This window comes from Juglans microcarpa x Juglans regia, chromosome 2S (genome assembly GCF_004785595.1).
Source record: "Juglans microcarpa x Juglans regia isolate MS1-56 chromosome 2S, Jm3101_v1.0, whole genome shotgun sequence".
NCBI lineage: Eukaryota > Viridiplantae > Streptophyta > Magnoliopsida > Fagales > Juglandaceae > Juglans > Juglans microcarpa x Juglans regia.
In genome coordinates this window covers 9420724-9430888 of record NC_054597.1, presented here as the reverse complement: position 1 = coordinate 9430888, position 10165 = coordinate 9420724, and positions in this window count along the sequence as shown.

The following is a 10165-nucleotide window of genomic DNA, read 5'->3' as shown; positions in this document are numbered from 1 at the left end:
ATTCTTTGTTTTTGTTTATATATTTTTCTTATGTTGGATGGGGTTTTTTTCCTATGGGTTTTCATGTTATTTGAACTCAATTTTTTGGCTTCTCATTTCGTTTTTTTAAAAGATATAATTTTTTTGGTTATTTAATATATTTTTTTTTCTTTTTTTGTGTATTTGTATGTTGTGAGTTCCCTGTTTTGGGTTTTCTCTTTTCAGGTTTGTTATTTGCAGCATTGGTTTTGTCTTCGTTGATTTTTTTTCCTGTAGATTTGCATGTTATGAGTTATTCTTTTGTCTTCGTTGATGGTTTGTCTTCGGGTTTTTTGGTTGTTTGATGGTGTTTTTTTTTTTTTTTGGATTTCATGTTTTGAGTTCTCTGAGTTTGGGTTTTCTCTCTTTGCGTTTGTTATTTGCAGCGCTGGATTTGTCTTTGTTGATTTTTTTTTCCTGTAGATTTTCATGTTGTGAATTATTTTCTATTATTTACTTTTGTTATTTAAATGTTTTTGAAAATATATATATATATTTTTTATGTTTGATGGGTTTTTTTTCCCTATAGGTTTGCATGTTGTGAGTTTTGTCTTTAGATTTTTTTCTCTGTTTTTTATGTTTGGTGGGTTTTTTTCGATGTAGATTTGCATGTTGTGCGTCGGAGGTTTTTTTTAGTTGTGTAGTTAGAAGGAAGTCAGCTTATTTCTTTGTTTTCTTTCACATTTGATTTTTTTTCCAATTAGGTTATAACTTTTTATTGTTATATGATTTATAAATTTGTAAGAAAATATAATTTTTTTTATAATGCAATTATGTTATTTTTATTTCTATCTATATATATTTCATATATATATAAAATGACCATATATATTTTGTCTCCAGTGGGCAAACGTCCCTTGACGTTTCATCACTACTAGTGTGTATATATATATATATATATATATATATATAATCACTACACAGCACTAATATTATTAATTAGTAAAATTCGGGAAAATTTGAGATTAGAAATTTCCACATTAATATACTTCTTGAGACCAACTTTGGACGAAAAAACTTCGATCAAAGTGGTTTTAGCGAAGAAATTGAAACCTTTGGAAAGCAAATGGCCTTTGGACCAGATAGCACTGGCCCTAGTTTCTCAGTGGGAGAACCAAGGTTCAATCCCCTTCTCTGTTTAAAAATAAAAATAAAAATCTTTTGAAACGAAAATTTGCATCTCAAAAAAATAATTTTATTGTAGTGAAATAATATCATTTTCTTAAGGAAAATTCTATATACTAAATTATTATCTTACTTTCATCTCACTATGTAAGATGTAGCATATTTATCACTATTAGATATTAAATGTGTTACATCTTTATATAGTATAATGAAAGTAAGATAAGAGTGTGGTGTATAGTATTACTCTATAAATCGATCTTGATCTCATTGACAAACTAGTTTGGTTTATTTAACACGGTAAATTGCACTATAAAATTGGTGTTATTACAACACAATAATAAATAATAATGGTGTTATCTTATATATGTACGTACATATATATATATATATATCATGGAGCCTAATTCATTTTATAATGATGTTTGGATTTGATCCGATCATCATCACGTTGAGCGACCACTTTCTTTTATTTTCAAGCTGTACGTTGGTAGAAAATTGATGCATATATTAATTATATATAGAACCAACTATAATGATCATGATCATACTATTTTATGCATGACGTTTCCACGTTACCCTTGCATTTGTACCTACTAGCTACTAATATATCTATGAATATTTTTTTTTTTTTTTTTTTTTGGCATGGGTTCAGATTAATATTATATATACCCAAATGAACCCAATTAAATAGATATGTAGTTTATTTATATTTTTTTTCTAAAATGTCTATAGATATAATATATATATATATATATATTTATAATATATCATGTTTAGCAACTCATGTTACGTAAAGGAATCGTATACTAGGATAGTACTTTTGCATGAGGTATATACGTACGTACGATTAATGTTGCTAACTTGCTACTTAGAAGAGTAATGATTATAAAATAGTCATATGATAATCACTTAATCAGTACCATATGGTCCACTTCAGCATATATACTTATACGTACGTACATATCTTTCAACAAACAAATTAATTAAAACCTTATATTAATTTAAAAGATCAGAAAACAAATAATGCATCTATCATGATAAAAATAGCAAATTTGCTATTGATCATCATCCCCACAGGCACACACCACACTTTTTTATTTTATTTTTTATTTTTTTTCTAATTTTTTTTTGGTTTTATTTTTTTTAAATTAATTGAATTATTTTACTTATCATCCATATACCACACATTTAGTGAGAGAAAAAAATGTATAAAAAAAAAGTGTGATGTGTAGTGTCTCTAGATGATGAATAGAATTTTTTACACACTTTTTCTCTTCATGTAAATGCAGGTGATTTCAAGGACAAGTACTGAAAATAAGCCAATAACAGTTGAAACGGGCCAAACCAAAGGCACTTCTCACTTCCTAAAACTAACAGATGAAAGAGTCAATGTAGAATTTTGTTGATATTTTGAAAAGGTGTCTTTTGGAGTAGGGTTTTGGGATCTATCAGATCAGATTATTTGACGCTCGTAATTCGAATTAAAACAAAAGGCATTGAGATGCTATGGGCTAATTTGGGCCCATCTTGAAGCTACTACTCCATTACTACCTCTAGAGTGTGTTCAAGAGATATGGGCCATATTTTTTTAAGCCATTGAAAAAAGGCTTTTGACCAAATTCATACACTTCTTGCAGTGAAAACTAGCCCAAGCTTGATGATACAAATATATTGGACGTTGACGTGATCAAATATACCAAAATGATACGTGCATGGGCATATTCACGACTCCAAATGGAGCCTCTCTAGTAAGATTTCGTTTATTTTTGTAGATGAGATGAAATAGGTTAAAATTAAAATTTAAATTTAAATAAAATATTGTTAAAATATATTTTTTTAATATTATTTTTATTTTAAAATTTGAAAAAGTTAAATTGTTTATTTTATTTTGTGTGAGAATTTTAAAAAATTGTAATGATTAGATGAGATGAATTGAGAGAAATTGTGAAAACAAACGAAGCTGGCATTGATCATGTGAGAGGGTCTGTATGGACCTCATGTGCCTATGCCCATATCAAAACCCTAAAATTCATCATATATATAAAGAAAGAAAAATTATTCTCCATTCAAGCGAAAGACCAACAAACTTATAACCCATGTATATTGAAGGATCATGGAAAAGGTGAAAGATGACAATCTTTCATAAAACCAATATACAAGCCCGAATCCATTTGCACAATCTAGTTTTAAATTCAATTTCAATGACTAATGCATAATCCAGGTTTGTGCATGAATATCTGACTTGGTTGGTGGTGAAATAGACATAAAGCTTGGAGATTAAAAAAATGCTGCATGCAAAGCTGGTCACATGGAGTGGAAAATAGAAGAGATCATCTCAGATCTTGAATACATCAGATTATTGGAATGCTCTGTACTAAACCCAGATTTGGAGGAGGTAAGAAAGGAATTTGAATACAGAACATAATGAAGAGATACTTGTACTATAATGGGCATGCATGCTTTTCTAGCCTAGTCAGCACCAGAAAGAAGTGGGAAAGATCGGATGAAGAGATACTTGAATAAGAGGCAAACACTGCCTGGGCAGCAGATCTTGGTCGACTTGTTATGTTCTTGTTTCCTAATCTTACGTATATAGTTGATGCAAGTAACTTTACCATCTATTTCGCACGACATATGATAGGAGGATAAGGGATCCTTCCGTTTAACTTGTCACTCCTAATCACACTTGTTAGAGGGCACATTTTAAGTGATTACCAATTAATTAGTGGTTGATAGAAAAAAAATCACTTAAAAAGTACCACATCAACAAGTGTGACTAAGACAACAAGTGTGACTAAGGATGGCAAATTTTCGGATTAAAAGTAGTATTGCTCTTCGAGGATATGTTCTCCATCTTATCAGCTCGTGTTCTCTTATTTCGGAATGATAATGGTGAGATACAAAATATATCTCGTTCCTCTGCTGGCCAGTCGCAATATATCGATGGCAACTGAGGCAGCTAAAGCCATAAACTGATCAGAAGTTAAACCACTTGGCCTGCGTGAATTATTATGCAGCCATTATTGTAAGGGAAAATGCCTCAACAACGATGGGGAAAGGGAACTAAGAAGGACGAAGCAGTATACAAGGAAGAAGGACGAGGCGGTATACAAGGTAACAGGTCAAGCTTACTTCCCATGATTCCTATGTACCAAACAGATACACAATGAAACTATCCAAATCTCTATATTAAAAAAACACTAAAATTTGAGGGTGGTTGGAGGAAACACATTAGTACGTTGTAACATGAAGAATATGACAATTACACGAAAAACTAAAGAGGAAAAGAAAAAAAATTGCAACACTCTAACCCATGAAAGGAAATCGTATCCCTTGCGATGCTACAAGCTCAAGCAGATTTCTCAGCTTCTGCTGCTGCTTCTTCCTCTTGCAACTTCTTCAAGGATGGAGGCGGTCTGACAACAATGCTTTTCTTCCATTTCCGGTCCAACTTTCTTGACAGCCTCTTGTTAATTCCTCCTCAATCTCCCTTTCCCGTTTAACAGTAAGCATACGAGCAATCTATTATTGATGCCAGCCTCCATATCAGCATGATACAAAACTTAAAGGTAATTAACAGGCATAGAGTTAAGTCCAGAAAACAACATTTAGAATTTCACAGGTAGGCGCAGAAACCATTCTCTAAGAGGAAAGCTTATTCAATCAAAGCTGCAGCTGAGTTGGATGATCTCAAATCGACAACACCCCCCTACAAACTAGCATGAAGGCTTGCAAGGTAAGTAAAACATACTATTGGGTCTACTGTCACATTAGGTTTCCATACATAAGTGTGAAGGCATGTTTTTTTTATCCATTAAAAACATTATACACCTGCTTAAATGTTCAGATTGTATACACATGAACTTATCTGCAAGAGTACATTAAACATTCGCCCACCTGTAACATATGCATAATTAGAGGAGTCATTACACTGCCAGATGACTCACTACCATTCTCTTGGTAATATATTCACATAATACCAATCTCATTCACTAACTAGTCCTCACCTCCCAACGAAATTCCCAATATATACATGTACACACATGCATGGTCAACTGTTAGGATTTGAACCCATGCCATTAGACTTCACTATGCAAAGATATTATAGAGATCACATATAAGACCTATCACAATAATAGTGCATCAATTAAATTAACTGATCCCACCATGAAGTGGACTAGAGACAGATTCAAACAGAAAATTGAAGCTTCAAGAATAGCCTAATTTAACCTGTAATCGATGACCCACAAAATTTTAAACCTACCTGTGAGTGTTAAAATGTTCATTACAACTATATGAAGCCATAATGCATGGCTAAAGCTTTTTCAGCCAATGCCACAACTCCTTTTGCCTTTCTTTTCACAATGTGAACTAGAAATATTCAAAAGTAGAATAGTCGAAGTTATCCTATCAAACTTGGGGTTATTACCGGTTATTCACACCCAAATCCTGCCTCCATATTGAAATAATGCGCACCAAAAGTTTGATGAAAGTTCTGAGAGAGAGTTTCTCTTAGTAAGTACAAGAAATATTCTAACAACTTCCTTACAAAAGCAGTGCGTACAGTAATGAATATATAGAGAAAGCAGAAAGCAACAGAACCTTTATGATTGGGACATGTCACCAAATTGGTTACAATGCAAATCTTCTTGAATCTTCTTCTTACTTCTGGAAGATTCTTGTAACAAAGCCTTTGGTAATTCGACTACCTTAATATCCCCCCGCGAGCCAAGCATCACTAGAACAATTGTGAGGCTTGATCGAAGTTGTGCAAACCAAGGTGCTGAGAGAGGTTTAGTCATTATGTCTGCAATCTGATCTTTGCTGGAAATGAAAGAAACTTGTAGATTTTTGGCTGCAACTCGTTCCCAAACAAAATGGTAATCTAGCTCCACGTGTTTTGTTCTTGAATGCATAACTGGATTAAGGGAAAGGTATGTAGCTCCAAGATTATCACACCAAAGAATGGGTGGAGTTGAGAGCTGAATACCAAGTTCTTGCAACAGTGACTGCAACCAAATAACTTCACAAGCAGCATTAGCAACAAATTTATACTCGGCTTCCGTGGAAGACCGAGCAACAGTGGGTTGTTTTTTTGAACCCCAAGAAATTAAATGACTACCAAAATAAATACAAAAACCTCCTGTGGAGCGACGATCATCTTGACACTTGGCCTAGTTGGCATCAGAGAAGGCATCAAGTTTATATGATGAAGATGAGGAAAAACATAGACCAAAGGTAAGGGTATGATTCAAATAACGAAGAATGCGCTTGACAGCCTTCCAGTGGAGAAGGCGAGGACTATGCATGTATTGACAAACACGGTTAATAGCAAAGGAGATATCTGGTCTAGTAAAGGTCAGATATTGAAGACTTCCTACAACACTTCTATACCAGTGAGGATCATCAAAAGTAGGTCCATCTAATGCTGTTAATTTTTTGGTAACAGACATAAGCGTATTTATTGGTTTAGAGTCATGCATATGTGTCCGTATCAACAAATCATGAATATACTTGGATTGGGACATACATAAGCCAGATTGAGTGCGGGACATTTCTATACCAAGAAAATAATTGAGAAACCCTAAATCTTTAACAGGAAAATATTGCTTCAAAGAAGAAATAAAATCAACAATAAGAGTGGAACTTGAACCAGTCACTAATATGTCATCAAAATATATAAGAAGGTACAAACAGTCAGAAGCAGTACGCATAATGAAAAGAGATGAATTCGAAGTAGAACAAGTAAAACCAAGATTAAGAAGCCTGTCACTTAACTTGGCAAACCAGGTCCTAGGAGCCTGTTTTAGACCTTATAGAGATTTTTTTAACTTACAGACATGTGCCGAAAAATCTGGATTTACGAAGTCGGGAGGTTGCTTCATGTAGACAGCCTCCTCAAGGTCACCATGCAGAAAAGCGTTCTGGACGTCAAGTTGATGCATTGACCAGTGTGAGGTAACAGCAAGGGAGAGCAAAAGCCGAATGGTAACCGGTTTCACAACTGGACTATAAGTTTCATGATAGTCCAATCCGAGCTGTTGATAAAACCCTTGAGCAACGAGGCGCACCTTGCGACGCTCAAGAGAACCATCAGCTCAGCGTTTGGACTTCAGAACCCATTTGGACCCAAGGAGATTATAGGTCGGTGAGAGAGGAACAAGATCCCAAGTTTGATTATGGAGAAGAGCGCATCAAACTTGGTAGCCATGGCAGTACGCCATTCAGCATATTTGGAAGCTTCTGAAAACGAGGTTGGTTCTTCGGGAATTGAGAGGGAAGAAAAATTTTGGGGAATCGTGGATGTGGTAAGAGAACCAGACAGTTGACTAGAAGGCCACGGGATCGTCCCGTCAGTGCGACGGCGAGGACACAAAGTATGGGTTTTGGACCTTATAATCATGGGATGAGTGGAAGGAAGAGAACGTTGACCATGAGAGGAAGATGGAAGAGCAACAGACTCGAGTTGAGAAGCAGTATTCGGCAAAGATGGTGCGGCATCAGTAGAAGACAAAGAAGATTGAGACGAAGAAGAAGGACTTGAAAACGAGGCAGCGGCAGAGGAATGAGTAGGAGAGAATAAGATGGAGTTAGGGTTAGATGGGGAAATGGGCTGGGTTATAGGAGAAGTGAGCCTTGGGAAATTTATTTGATTAGATGGAAGAGAGGAAAGGATGCTAGGCTAATTATGAGAAGGGTCGATGGAATGTAGTTGCTGTTGGGTTACGGGAAAGAGATCAGAGTGAGAAGCAAAAGGAAAAGTGGTCTCATAAAAAATTACATCTCGAGAAATGTAGCTGCGACCTGTGGGAATATGAAGACAAATGTACCCTTTGTTATCTGGGCTATAGCCCATGAACACACAGGGCTTAGATCTATAACCCATTTTATGTTAATTAAAAGGCTTGAGATTGGGCCAACATGCAGACCCAAAAACTTTAAAAAATTTATAATCAGGAAGACGGCCCATTAATACCTCAAAGGGTGACTTATTGTGTAATAGCGGAGTTGTCATAGAATTAATCAAAAAAGTGGCGGTTTGAAAAGCTTGGGCCCAAAAGGAGTGAGGAACCGAGGCATGAGATAAAAGAGATAGTCCTGTTTCAACAATATGACGATGTCGACGTTCTACACTTCCATTTTGTTGATGAGAGTGTGGACATGTGACCCGATGAGTTATGCCACAAGACTGAAAAATATTTTGAAGAGGACGAAATTCGCCACCCCAATCAGTTTGAACTGAGACAATTGTGGTATTAAAAGTATTACTCACATATCGAAGAAAAGCCAACACTAAAGGGGTAACATTAGATTTCATTTGCATAGGAAAAAACTAGACATATATTGAATAATCATCAACTAAAGAAAGATAATAGCGCATGCCATTCATGGAAATCTCAGGGGTAGGACCCCAAACATCAAGAAATAATAGTTCAAATGGACGAGTTGAGCGTGACGAGGTGGGCGGGTGAGGCAGAACATGAGCCTTAGCATTGCCGCAAGCAAGACAATTTTTTTATTGAAGTAGAGCTTGTAAACGGAAGATTGAAACAACGAAGAATAAAAGCAGTAGTGTGAAGAGAAGGATGACCCAGTTTGGAATGCCAAAGTTGAGCCAAAGTTCTAACACCAAGGAAGGCACGAGGCGGTGAGGAGGTCACTGCACTAGATTGGAACACATAGAGGCCATCTTCAACGTGACCCTAAAGGAGTACTTCCCGAGAACGTGAATCCTTCACAAGAAACAAATCAGAATGAAATTCAAAGAAAACTTTATTATCATTACAAAATTGACGTACAGAAAGAAGGTTTCTAGAAATGGAGGGAACATGAAGTAAATTATGCAAGAGAAAATTGCCAGCTGTGGTCGGTATTTGAGCGGAACCGAGATGATGAATTGGAAGTGATGAGTCATCTTTGATGAAAACTTGGTCAGGTCCTTGATATGGCGTCGACTCCAGGTTGAGATTATTGAACTCTGAAGTGAAGTGGTGAGAAGCAGCTGTATCGGGATACCTGGTTGTGGTATTGGGTGATGGAGTAGAAAGAGATGTGTTATTAGCTAGAAGAGGTGCGGAAGAAGGTGATGGATATGGAGTGGTAAGACGATGGTAGCAGGTCAAGGCAGTGTGACCAATTTTCTGACACACTTGACATTGTGGGCGAGCATCAGAACGTGGAGAAGCAGGATTGAACTGAGGTGAAAATGGACGTGGAGAGAAGGGACCACGACCCCGCCCTCGTTGACCTCCATGGGATGGAGCACGAGAGGATTAAGGAGAAGAAGAATATCGAACGGTGTTATGGGCAGCAAGAGAGGTATTAGCAAGTAAATTCTGGGTTTGATAAGAAATACGGGACTCATGATTTAGCAGGTAACTGTAGAGTTGAGAGGAGGAAATGGTAGCAGCACGGGTGGTTAGAGAGGTAACCAAAGATTCATACTTAGTGCCTAGACCCGCGAGCAAAGAAATGGAGAATTATGAGTCGCTGAGAACATGACCAACAACACTTAAGCTAGCGGCAAGAGACTTGGTTCTGTTATAATAATCAGAGACCGACTCAGGACCCTTTAGTAGAGTAGCTAATTGAAATTTTGTGTGACACACATGAGCGGAAGATTTCGCAGAAAAAAGATTCTGGAGAGTGGTCCATATTTCAGAGAAAGTATGACAGTCACGAACTTGTCCTAGAATTGAATATGAAAGAGACGAATTGAGAGTAAACATAATGAATTTATCTTGCAAAACCCATTTTTGATGCTCAGGATTAGGACCGTTGTTGATCGTGAAAGTAGGCATTGGTAGAGAACCATCAGCATGCCCGTACAATTGATGGCCCTGCCACAATCCATATTATTACTGATATCAAAGTCTCCAGATCAGTGAAGTAAAGTAACAAACACCACATTTCCCAATATCGAAAGCCAATATCATCTTTCACCAAAAAGCATCAATCCTGTCTGGATAAGGCCTCAATTTATGCTTTTTCCTTCTTACTTTCTCTTTCTCTCTCTCTTCCC